The sequence below is a fragment of the Dama dama genome, chromosome 9, assembly GCF_033118175.1.
Source record: "Dama dama isolate Ldn47 chromosome 9, ASM3311817v1, whole genome shotgun sequence".
Classification (NCBI taxonomy): Eukaryota; Metazoa; Chordata; class Mammalia; order Artiodactyla; family Cervidae; genus Dama; species Dama dama.
In genome coordinates, this window is record NC_083689.1 from 45,620,947 (window position 1) to 45,634,028 (window position 13,082).

The 13,082-nt window shown below is 36.7% G+C and overlaps 1 pseudogene; it reads right to left on the reverse strand.

Annotated features, from left to right (window-relative positions):
• Positions 1 to 9,677: 9,677 nt before the first annotated feature.
• LOC133063059 (U2 spliceosomal RNA) lies at positions 9,678 to 9,774 on the reverse strand (annotated as a pseudogene).
• Between the last annotated feature and the right edge of the window lie 3,308 nt (positions 9,775 to 13,082).

Genomic DNA, 13,082 nt, shown 5'->3' on the forward strand with positions numbered 1-13,082 from the left:
AAAGTATTGGAGCTTCAACTTCAGCATCAGTCCTTCCAATGAATCTTCATGGTTGATTTCCTTTCAGATTGAGTGGTTTGATTTCCTTAGAGTCCAAGGAACTCTCAAGAGGCTTCTCTAGCACCACGATTCAAAAGCAACAATTCTTCTGCACTCAGCCTTCTTTATGGTCCAACTCTCAAATCTGTACATGACTACTAGAAAAGCCATAGCTTTGACTATACGAATCATGTGTTTATTTGACAAATGTTAAATACTAATACTGGCTTTATTTACCTCAGTAAAATTCCCTTGAGGTCTATCCAAGTTGTATAATGTATCACTCATTTATTTTTATTTCTAAGTAGCAGTTCATGGTATGGATGTATCACAGTTTATTTAACTCCTCATTGAAGAATAGATTGTTAGATTAGAATAGTTAGATTGTTTCCAATTTTGGCCATTTTTGACTAAAGTTGCTTGAGTATGTGTAGGTTTCTGTGTAAGCATGTTTTCAGTCTCTAGGATATGTGTCCAAGAATATAATTGCTGAATAATATTTCCAGAATGACTGGTTATACTTCCAAAACAATGTATGAGACATCTAATATCTCTGCATTCTTTTGAATAGTTGTTTTTGTCACTGTCTTTTCTTTTATTCATTCTGATAGATATGTCGTGATATATCATGGTTTGGATTTGCATTTCTGTAATGGGTAATGATGTTAAACATCTTTTCATGTGCTTTTCTGCCATTTATGTATGTTCTTCAGTGAAATGTCCATTCATTTCTTTCCCCAATTTTCTAATTAGATTATTAATATTGACTTTGAAAGTCTGCCATATATTCTATATATACTCTTTTTTCGGATAGGTAATTTATACATATTTCCTCCCTTTGTGTAACTTGTCTTTTGACCCTCTTGAAAGGGTCTTTTACAATTTTAATTGGGAGATAATTGCTTTACAATGTTGTGTTTGTACAACAATATGAATCAGCTGTAAGTATACATATATTCCCTCCCTCTTGAGCCTGCCTCCCAACCCCCACTCCCACCCCATCCAACCCCTGTAGGTCATGACAGAGCACCGAGCTGAGTTCCCTGTCCTTTACAGCTGCTTCCCACTATCTATTTTACACACAGTAGTGTATATATGCCAGAGCTACTCTCAATTCTTACCCCTCTTCTCCTCCCATTGTGTCCACAAGCCTGTTCTCTATGTCTACATCTCTTTTCCTGCCCTGAAAATAAGTCCATCAATGTCATTTTTTTAGATTCCATACATATATATATTAATATATGGTATTTGTTTTTCTAAAAGAGTCTTTTTATTGTGTAGTAAAAACACACTACATATGATCTACCCTTTCAACAATATTTAAGTGCCAATATTTTAACTACAGGGCTTCCCTGATGGCTCAGTGGTAAAGAAAGTGAAAGAAAGTGAAAGTGAAGTCGCTCAGTCGTGTCCGACTCTGCAACCCCATAGACTGTAGCCCACCAGACTCCTCCATCCATGGGATTCTCCAGGCAAGAATACTGGAGTGGGTTACCATTTCTTTCTCCAGGGGATCTTCCTGACCCAGGGATCGAACTCAGGTCTCCCACATTGTAGGCAGATGCTTTGCCATCTGAGCCACCAGGGAAGTCCTGGTAAAGAACCTGCCTGCAAATGCAGGAAACATAGGTTCAGTCCCTGGGTTGGGAAGATCCCCTGGAGAAGGAAATGGCAACCCACTCCAGTATTCTTGTCTGGAATATTCCATGGACAGAGGAGCCTGATGGGTACAGTACATGGGGTCACAAAAGAGTTGTACATGGTTTAGTGACTAAATAACAAATTTTAACTACAGGCCCAGTGTTGTACAGTAAGTGCCTAATTTATCTTGTGTAACTGAATCTTCAAACTAGTTGAAGTGCAATGCCCATATTTTGTTTTTCAATAGTCACTAACAACGACTATCTTATTGGTTATATGTATTTGACAAATTTAGCTATGGCATATGATTGGGGTCATAAAATATTGGGCTTTTTTTTTTCACTGTCTTATTTCAGTTAGTATAATGTTCTCCAGATTCATACATGCTATCACATATGGAAGAATACCTTAGTTAAGGCTGAATAATATTCCACTGTAGGCTTCCCCGGTGGCTCAGCAGTAAAGAATTCACATACAATACAAGAGACACAGGTTCGATCCCTGGGTCAGGAAGATCCCCTGGAAGAAGAAATAACAACCCTTTCCAGTATTCTTGCCAGGAAAATACCATGGACAGAGGAATCTGGAGGGGTACAACTTTGTACCTTTCCATAAAGTTGCAAAGAGTTGGACAAAACTAAGCAACTGAGCATGCATGCACACATACACAATATTCCATTGTATGTATATAACACATTTTCTGTGTCTTTTCATCTACTGATGAGTGTTTAAGTTTTTTCCAACTCTTGTCTATTGTCAGTAATGCCAAATCCCATAATCATGTGTGTGTGTATATTTCTTCAAGATCTTGATGTCTGTTCTTTTGAATAAATATCTAGAAGTAGATTGCTGATCATATGGTTGTTTGATTTTTAATTCTTTAATAAGCTTCCATAACATTTTTTCCATAGTAGTTCCACCATTTTACATCCCAGCCAACAGTTAACATGGGTTTTAGTTTATCCAAGTCCTCTTTAGAACTTGTTATTTTCCATTGTTGTTGCTTTGGATAATACTAGACAAATGTGTTGTGATATCTCCTTATGCTTTTTATTTGCATTTCCCTGATGATTAGTGATGTTGAGCATCTTTTCATATATATGTTTCTATATCTTCTTGGGGAAATGTCTGTTCAGTCCTCTGATCATTTTTAAATTGGGCTATTTGTGGGTGTTTTTGTTTTTGTTTTGTTTTGTTTGCTATTGATATTTGAAGTGCCTTATATATTTTGATCCTGGTGCTGGGAAAGATTGAGGGCAAGAGGAGAAAGGGGCAACAGAAGATAAGATGGTTGGATGGTATCACTGAATCAATGAACATAAGTTTGAGTAAACTCCGGGAGATAGTGAAGGACAGGGAAGCCTGGTATGCTGCAGTTTGTGGGGTTGCAAAGAGTCAAACGCGACTTAGCAACTGAACAGCCATATATTTTGGATATTAATCACTTCATTTATATATATTGTTTGAAAATATTTTCTTCTATTCTATGGGTTGCCTTTTCATTCTGTTGACTTCCTCTTTTTTGTGCAGTAGTTTTTCTCTGAAGTAGTCCTATTTTGTTTTATTTTTTTGCTTTGTTGTATATCTTTTGGTATCATATCCAAGGAATCATTACCAAGACCACTGTTCTGAAGATTTTCCCTGTGTTTTATCCTAGGGTTTTCACAGAATCAGCTCTTACTTTTAAGTTTTAATCCATTTCAGGTTGGTATTTTTTTGTATAGTGCAAGGTGAGGGTCTAATTTCTCTCTTCCTCATGTAGATATATGCTTTTCCCCACACCATTTGTTAAAGAGACCTACTTTTCCTTATTGTGAATCCCTGGCACCCTTGTCAAAGCCACATATATTTGGCTTTATTTTTCGTTCCTCTATTCTGTTATATATGTCTATATATCTGCTTTTATGCTGGCAACATACTGTTTTAATTTACTGTAGCTTTGTAATATATTTTGAAATCAGGAAGTGTGATGCCTCCATTTTTGTTTTTCTATCTGAAGATTGCTTTGTCAATCTTATGTTGTTCCTGAATTTGAAATATTTTCAGTTTTTCATGATTACAAATGATGTTAACTTTGGGTTTGGCCTATATTATTTGTGGTAGTTTCCCTGTATTCCCACTTCCTTGAGAGTTTTTAAATGGCTATTGAATTTTCGCTAAAATTTTTTCTACATCTAGTGAGATGATCATATGGTTTTTATTCTTCAGTTTGTTAATGTGCTGTACTACATTAATTTGCAGATATTGAAGAATCTTTGCATTTGGGGGTAAATCCCACCTTGATCATAGTGTATGATCCTTTTAACATGTTAGTGGATATGGTTTACTAGATAATTAGTTTTTAACATTTATTTTTATTACATAAGAATAAAAACGTCTTCATTCTTATAATTAACAACAAACAATTCAAAAAGGAAATTCAAAAAGAATTCCATTTATAAAAGCATAAAAAATATATAGAAATAAACTTAACCAAGGAGATAAAAGGCTTATACACTGAAAGTTATAAAATATTAATGAAAGAATTTAAGCAAGACAAAGTTAAATGAAACAACATTCTTCATATGGATTAGAAATATTTAATATTATAAAATGTTCATATTATCAAAAATTATCTACAGATTAAGTGCAATGTCTATCAAAATTCTAATGGTCCTTTTTAACCATGTTTTTTGGAAATATTCCCCAAAATAAAGAAATAAAAGCAAAAATAAACAAATGGAACATGGATAACTTGAAAGCTTTTGCACAGCAAAGGAAACTATTAACTAAATGAAAAGATAGCAAATTGAATGGGAAAAAATATTTGTAAATTATATGGCTGATAAGGGATTAATGTCCAGCAAATATAAACAGTTCATACAACTTAATAGCAAAATAAAATAAAAACAAACAACCAGTTTTTTAAAAAGAGCAGAAGACCTAAAAAGATATTTTTTCCAAAGAAGAAATGCAGAAAATAAAAAATATATGAAAAGAGTTCAACATTGTTAATAATCAGGGAAATTCAAATAATGAGATATTATATTATACACAATGAGATATCACCTCATACTTGTCAGAATGGCTATCAAAATGAACACAAATAACAAGTGTTGGTGAGAATGTGGAGAAAGGGAAATATTTATACACAGTGGGAATGTACATTGAAGCAGTCACCATGTAAAATAGTATGAAGGCCTTTCAAAAAAACAAGAAATAGAACTATTACCTGACCCAGCAATTCCACTGCTGGGTATATATTTGAAGAAAACAAAAACACTAATTTTAAAAGGTACATTCATCCCACTGTTTGTGTTAGCATTATTTACAATTGCTGAGATACAGAAACAACCTAACAGTTCATCAATAAATGAATGTATAACATGCAAATGGTATGTGTGTGTATATATGTATACATATGTGTGTGTAAATACTACTGATAAAAACTCAAAGTGTATTAAAGACCTAAATGCAAGGCCAGAAACTATAAAAATCTTAGAGGAAATCATAGATAAAACACTCTTTGACATAAATCACAACAAGATCCTCTATGACCCACCTCCAAAAGTAATGGAAATAAAAACAAAAATAGACAAATTGGACCTAATTAAACTTAAAAGCTTTTGCACACCTAAGACGTGAAGTGAAAGTTGTTCAGTTGTGTCTGACTCTTTGTGACCCCATGGACTGTACAGTCCATGGAATTGTCCAAACCATAATACTGGAGTGGGTAGCCTTTCCCTTCTCCAGGGGATCTTCCCAACCCAGGGATCGAACCCAGGTCTCCCACACTGCAGGCAGATTCTTTACCAGCTCAGCCATCAGGGAAGCCCAAGAATACTGGAGTGGGTAGCCTATCCCTTCTCCAGGGGATCTTCCCAACCCAGGAATCAAACTGGGATCTCCTGCATTGCAGGCAGATTCTTTACAAGCTGAGCTACAAGCCAGGGAAGTCCTAGAAGAAAAGCTTCCCTGACCGGGAATTGAACCTGGGCCTCGGTGGTGAGAGCCCCAAATTCTAACCAGTAGACCACCGGGGAGTGCCTTTGCACAGCAAAGGAAACTGTAAACACAAAAGAGTTTAGAAAAAAATGACTGTCAGAATGAGAGCAAATTGCAAATGAAACAAATGAAAAAGGATTAATCTCCAAAACAGATAAGAGTTGATGCAGTTCAGTATCAGAAAAACAACCAAATCAAAAAATACGCAGAAGACCTCAATAGATATTTCTCCAAAGAAGACATACAGATAGCCAATAAATACATGAAAGGATGATCAACACCACTCATGAGCCACAAGGGAAACCCTCACTCATTATTAGAGAAATGCAAATCAAAACTACAATGAGGTATCACCTCACACAGTGAGAATGACTATCATCAAAAAATCTACAAACCATGTCAATGTATGACAAAACCCACTGAAAAAATTTTAAAAAAAAAATCAATAAAAAAATCTACAAACCATAAATGCTGGCGAGTCTGCAGAGAAAAGGGAACCATCTTGCACTGTTGGTGGGAATGCAAATTGATACAGCCACTATGGAGAACAGTATGAAGATGCTCTAACTAACTAGGAATAAAACTACCATATGACCCAGGAATCCCACTACTGAACTCAAAAGACACATGTAACTGAATGTTCATTGCAGCACAGTTTCCAATAGCCAGAACATGGAAGAAACTTCGATGTCCATTGACAGATGAATGGATAAAGAATTTGTGGTAAATATATACAATGGAATGCTATTCAGCCATAAAAAGAAACAAATGTGAAATACTTGAACCTAAAGCATGTTATACAGAGTGAAGTCAGAAAGAGGAAATCAAATACTGTATATTAATGTATATATATGGAATCTAGAAAAATGGTACTGATGAACCTACTTGAGGGCAGGAATAGAGATATAGATATAGAGAACAGATTTGTGTACACAGATGGAGAAGGAAAGGGTGGGGGAGAAATGAGAAAGCTACATTTACATATATACACTACTATGTGTAAAATGGGCTTCACTGGTGGCTCAGCAGGTAAAGAATCTGCCTGAAATGCAGGAGACCTGGGTTTGATCCCTGGGTTGAGAAGATCTCCGAGAGAAGGGAAAGGCTACCCACTGCAGTATTCTGGTTTGGAGAATTCCATGGACTGTATATCCATGGGGTCGCAAAGAGTTGGACACAGCTGAGCGACTTTCACTTATGTGTAAAATAGCTAGCTAGGAGAAGCTGCCGTATAACACAGGGAGTCCAGCCTGGAGCTCTGTGAGGATATAGATGGGTGGAATGGGGAGTATGGAGGGAGGCTCCAGAGGGAGGTGATACACATATGGTTATAACTGATTCATGCTGTTGTATGGCAGCGTTCAGACTATACAGCCAACACAACATTGTAAAGCAATTATCCTGCTACGTGAGGTCATATGGAGAAAGACAAATACTTTATGATATCACTTATATGTGGAATCTAAAAACTATAACATACTAGTGAACAAAACAAAAAAGAAGCAGGTTCAAATACATAGAAAACAAACTGCTGATGCCAATGTGGGTGGGGAGGGAGAATATACCTGGGGAGAAGTGTAAAGTACAAACTATTGTGTGTAAAACAGGCTCAGGATTATAAAGTACAACACAGTCAGTCAGTCAGTTCAGTTCGTCAGTCATGTCTGACTCTTTGTGACCCCATGAACCACAGCATGCCAGGCCTCCCTGTCCATCACCAACTCCCGGAGTCCACCCAAACCCACGTCCATTTAGTCGGTAATGCCATCCAACCATTTCATCCTCTGTCATCCCCGTCTCCTGCCCCCAATCTTTCCCAGAATCAGGGTCTTTTCCAATGAGTCAGCTCTTTGCATCAGGTGGCCAAAGTATTGGAGTTTCAGCTTCAACATCAGTCCTTCCAATGAACACCCAGGACTGATCTCCTTTAGGATGGACTGGTTGGATCTCCTTGCAGTCCAAGGGACTCTCAAGAGTCTTCTCCAACACCACAGTTCAAAAGCATCAATTCTTCAGTGCTCAGCTTTCTTTATAGTCCAACTCTCACATCCATACATGACCCTGGAAAAACCATATCCTTGACTAGATGGACCTTTGTTAGCAAAGTAATGTCTCTGCTTTTTAATATGCTGTCTAGATTGGTCATAACTTTCCTTCCAAGGAGTAAGCGTCTTTTAATTTCATGGTTGCAATCACCATCTGCAGTGATTCTGGAGCCCAGAAAAATAAAGTCAGCCACTTTATGTTTCCACTGTTTCTCCATTTATTTGCCATGAAGTGATGGGACCGGATGCCATGATCTTAGTTTTCTGAATGTTGAGCTTTAAGCCAACTTTTTCACGCTCCTCTTTCACTTTCATCAAGAGGCTCTTTAGTTCTTCTTCGCTTTCTGCCATAAGGGTGGTGTTATCTGCATATCTGAGGTTATTGATATTTCTCCTGGCAATCTTCATTCCAGCTTGTGCTTCCTCCAGCCCAGCATTTCTCATGATGTACAACACAGAGATATGGCCAATATTTTGGAATAACCATAAATGGAAAGTAACCTTTCGAGATTGTATCAAAATAACAAAAAAAAATTAAAAGAAATGTTCTTAACTGGAACAGACACCTTGTCTTCCTATCCTCATGACTCAGATCATTGGGTTTTTCCTTTTCAGTTTTTATTGGAGTGTAGTTGATTTGCAGTGTTGTGGTTCAGGTCTCCAGCAATATGAATCAGTTATACACATGCATACAGACACCCTTTTTCAGAATCTTTTCCCATATAGGTCATTGCAGAGTATTGGGAAGAGTTCCCTGTGCCATACAGTAGGTCTTTATTATTTATCTATTTATTCCTTGTGGCTCAAAGGGTAAAGCATCTGCCTGCAAGGAGGGAGACCTGGGTTTGATCCCTGGGTCAGGAAGATCCCCTGGAGAAGGAAATGGCAACCCACTCCGGTACTCTTGCCTGGAAAATCCCATGGATGGAGAAGCCTGGGAGGCTACAGTCCATAGGGTCGCAAAGAGTCTGACACGACTGAGCAACTTTACTTTCTTTCACTTTCAGTATATATATGTCAATCCCAGTCTCCCAGTTTATCCCTCTTCCTCTTACCTCCATCATAACCATATTTTTTTTTATATCTGTGACTCTATTTCTGTTTTGTAAATAAGTTCATTTGTACCTTTGTACCAGTTTTTTAGGTTCCACATATAAATATTTTCAAATTATGGTTTTCTCTGAATATATGCCTGGGTAGGATTGAAGGACAATAGAGTAACTTTATTTTTAGCCATTTGAAAAACTGCCATATTATTCTCCTTACTGACTATTCAAGTCTGCGTTCCCACTTTACAGTGTAAGAGGCTTCCTCTTTTCTCCACACCCTCTCTAGAATTATTTGTAGATTTTTTTAATAGCCATTCTAACCAATGTGAGATGATATCTCATTTTAGTTTTGATTTGGGCAGCAAGGAGATCAAACAAACCAGTACTAAAGGAAATCAACCCTGAATATTCATTGGAAAGACTGATGCTGAAACTGAAGCTCCAATACTTTGGCCACCTGATGCGAAAAGCTGACTCATTGGAAAAGACCCTGATGCTGGGAAAGATTGAGGGCAGGAGGGAAATGGGGTGACAGAGGATGAGATGGTTGGATGGCATCATCAACTAAATGGACATGAGTTTGAGCAAACTCCAGGAGATAGTGAAGGACAGGGAAGCCTGGCGTGCTGCAGTCCATGGGGTCACAAAGAGTTGGACATGACTGGGCTACTGAACAACAACAATGATCAGAGATGTTGAGCATGTTTTTATTGTGGTTTGTTGTTGTTGTTGTTTCGAAAATGACTTGTCTTCTTTGGAGAAATATCTATTTAGATCTTCCAACAAACATTTGATTGGTTTTTTGAAAATATTGAATTGAATGAGCTCTTTGTATATTTTGGAGATTAATCCCTTGTCAGTTGCTCTGTTTATAAATATCTTTAGAACACTCTGTAACACCATACACACACAAAAGAAAAATGGATTAAAGGCCCAAATGTAAGGTCAAATAATTCAAAACTCTTAGAGGAAAACAGATACTACACTTGATCTTAGCCAAAAGGCCGTGAAGTGATCTTAGAGGAAAACACAGTCAGAACATTCTCTGATATAAATTGCAGCATGATCATTTTTTTTGATTCACTGCTGAGGGTAAAAGAATATCTTTCTCATTCTGTGGGTGGTCTTTTTCATTTTGTTTAAGGGTTTCCTTTGCTGTGCAGAAGTTTGAAGTTTAAGTACCATTTGTTTATTTTTGTTTTCAACTTTCTTACTCTCAGCAGTGGATCAAAAAAAATGATCTTGCTGTGATTTGTATCAGAGAATGTTCTGCCTATGTTTTCCTCTAAGAGTTTTGAATTATTTGACCTTACATTTGGGTCTTTAATCCATTTTGTGTGTGTGTGTGTGTGTATGGTGTTACACAGTGTTCTAATTTCATTCTTTTACTTGTAGCTGTCTAGTTTTCCCAGCACCACTTACTAAAGAAGCTGTTTTCTCTGTTGTATAATTTTGCCTCCTTCTTCATAGACGAATTGACCTTAATTAATATGTGTGGATTTATTTCTGGGCTTTCTGTCCTGTTCCATTGACCCGTGTGTCTGTTTTTTTATACGTGTATGTGTCATTACTATACTGCTTTGATTACTGTACCTTTGTAGTACTGTACCTTTGTAGTATAGTCTGAAGTCAGGAAGTATGGTTCCTCCAGCTCTGTTCTTCTTTCTCTAGATTGCTTTAGCTATTCAAGGGTTTTGTTTTTCCATATAAATTTTAAAATATTTTGCACATTTCCTATGAAAAACAACTGTTGTGGTAGGGATTGCATTGAATCTGTAGATTGCCTTGTGTAGTATGGCCATTTTAACAATATTGATTCTTCCAATTTAAGAACATGGTATATTTTTCCATCCATTTGTGTCATCTTCAATTTCTCTCATAACCTTTTTATAGCTTCAGGGTACAAGTTTTTTGCCTAGGTAGGTGTATTCCTAGATATTTTATTACTTTTGATGCAGTGGTATGAGAAATTGTGTTCTAATTTCTCTTTGTGATATTTCACTGTTAGTGTATAGATATCCAAGAGATTTCTGTGTACTAATTTTGTATTCTGAAACTACCAAATTCGCTCATAAGCTGTCAATTTTTTTGGTGCATCTTTAGGATTTTCTTTGTATAGTATTATGTCATCTGCAAACAGTGACAGTTTCTTTCTTTCCAACTTTAATTCTTTTCATTTCTTTTTCTATTCTGACTGTTGCATCTAAGATTTCCAAAACCATATCAAATTAAACTGGTGACAGTGGACATTCTTTTTCTTTTCTTTTCTTTTTTTTTTTTTTTTTTTTTTTTTTGATGTTAGAGGAAATGCTTTCAGCTTTTCAGCATTGAGTATAACATTAACTGTGGGTTTGTCATATATGGTCTTTATTATGTTGGGATAGGTTCTTTCTGTGCCCCACTTTCTGAAGAGTTTCTATCATTAAAATATGCTTAGTTTCATCCAAAGCCTTTCTGCATCTATTGTGATGATCATATAGTTTTTATGCTTCCATTTGTCAGTTTTTCATTGATTTTCAGATATTGAAAAATATTTGCATCCTTATGATAAAATCCCACTTGACTGTGGTGTATGATCCTTTTAATGTATTGTTGGATGCAGTCTGCTATTATTTGTTGAGGAGTTTTGCATTTGCATTGGTGACATTGGCCTTAATTTTCCTTTCTCCTGATATCTTTGTATGATTTTGGGATCAGGGTAATTCTAGTCTCATACAGTGAGTCAAAACAATCGTTTCTTTGCAGCTTTTGAAATGTGAGAATGCTAGCTATTAACTCTTCTCAAAGTATTTGGTAGAATTCAACTCTGAAGCCATCTGGTCCTGGACTTTTATTTGTGGGAAGTTTTTAAATTACTGATTCAACTGACTACTAGGTAATGGTTAATTCTTATTTTCTTCCATGTATTATTGGAAGAATTAATATATTTAAAATGACCATATTATCTAAAGCAATCTACAGGTTTAATGCAATTCCTATCAAAATACCAAAGGCATTTCCCACAAAGGTAGAATTATTTTACAATGTGTATGAAACCACAAAAAATCCCAAATAGCCAAATCAACCTTGAGAAAGAAAGGTGCCCCGAGTATATTGAGGGTTTGCTGTTTTATGATGACTGGGCCCTTTCTTGACATGGTTGACTGCTGGTGCTAGTTGGCCACTGGTAGGTGGGGCTGTATCGTGGGTCCCCTAGTGGTTGGAATCAGGTCCTGGGGCAGCTGGGTGTTCAGTGGGTCCAAAGGCATCTGGTCTGATAATGTGTCTGCCTTGCTAGATGCATGGTCTGCTGCATCTCAGGACTGATACCTACCAGCTGGTGTTTGGGGCCATGTCCCAAGACTAATAAATGAAAGGGAAGATCCAAAATGGTGCTCTGCTGCATCAATGTCCTCATGGTGGGGTGAGCTCCCTAAAATATCTATTTCACCATCTCTGTCCCCCAGGTGAGTCCCAATTGCCTCCTGTCTCTCTAGGACACTCTCCAAGATCAACAAGTGAGATTGATCCAAGCAAGTTTCAAATTACTATTTCTATTCTTGGTCTCCAAGTATATGAGATATTGTGTACACTCTTAAAGACTGGAGTCTCTGTTTCCCTCAGTCCTTTGGTGCTCCAAAAATAAGTCCCACTGGCCTTCAAAGTCAAATATTCTCAGTGCTCATCTTCCCAATACAGGGTCTTCAGGGTAAGGAGCACAAAGTGGGGATCTACTCTTCATTCCTTGTGAAAAACCTCTGAAATTTTAATTATAATCCTCTGTTTTATGGTCACCAATCTTTTGTTGTGGAAGATCTTTTCTGTTGGTCTTCAGGTCATTCATATTGGTAGCTCTTTTGTAATAGTTGTAACTGTAATATCCACTTGGGAGCAAATAAAAACCAACTACACAAACCTACTTCACATGTAAAAGAAAAATAAACCCAGAAGTTCAAAATCCTAATTTGATTATTTTCTTCATTTAATAAATGCTGTATTTTTTTTCCTGCAAATTCTTGGATTTCTATAAACATTTTTCTTGATTGGTTAGTTGTTTAAAAAAAAAAAAAACAGATTACTAACCTCATGAATCTCCTTAATGAAACTAAATTATGCAATGTATACTTTTGCGTGACGCTCCAATTCTGATCACCATATGACCAAGGGAACACTGAATCATCACTGTGCTGCATGGGACACTTTAGATCCAAGGATGTGTGATCCTGAGTAGGCACTCTAGTAATGGAGGAAAGCATCTGTTACTTTCAAGACAAAGAAATCACAATCATCCCACATTCTTAAGTGCAGAGTTAGAGATTTAAAGCTCTGGGAGTGAGCATACTGG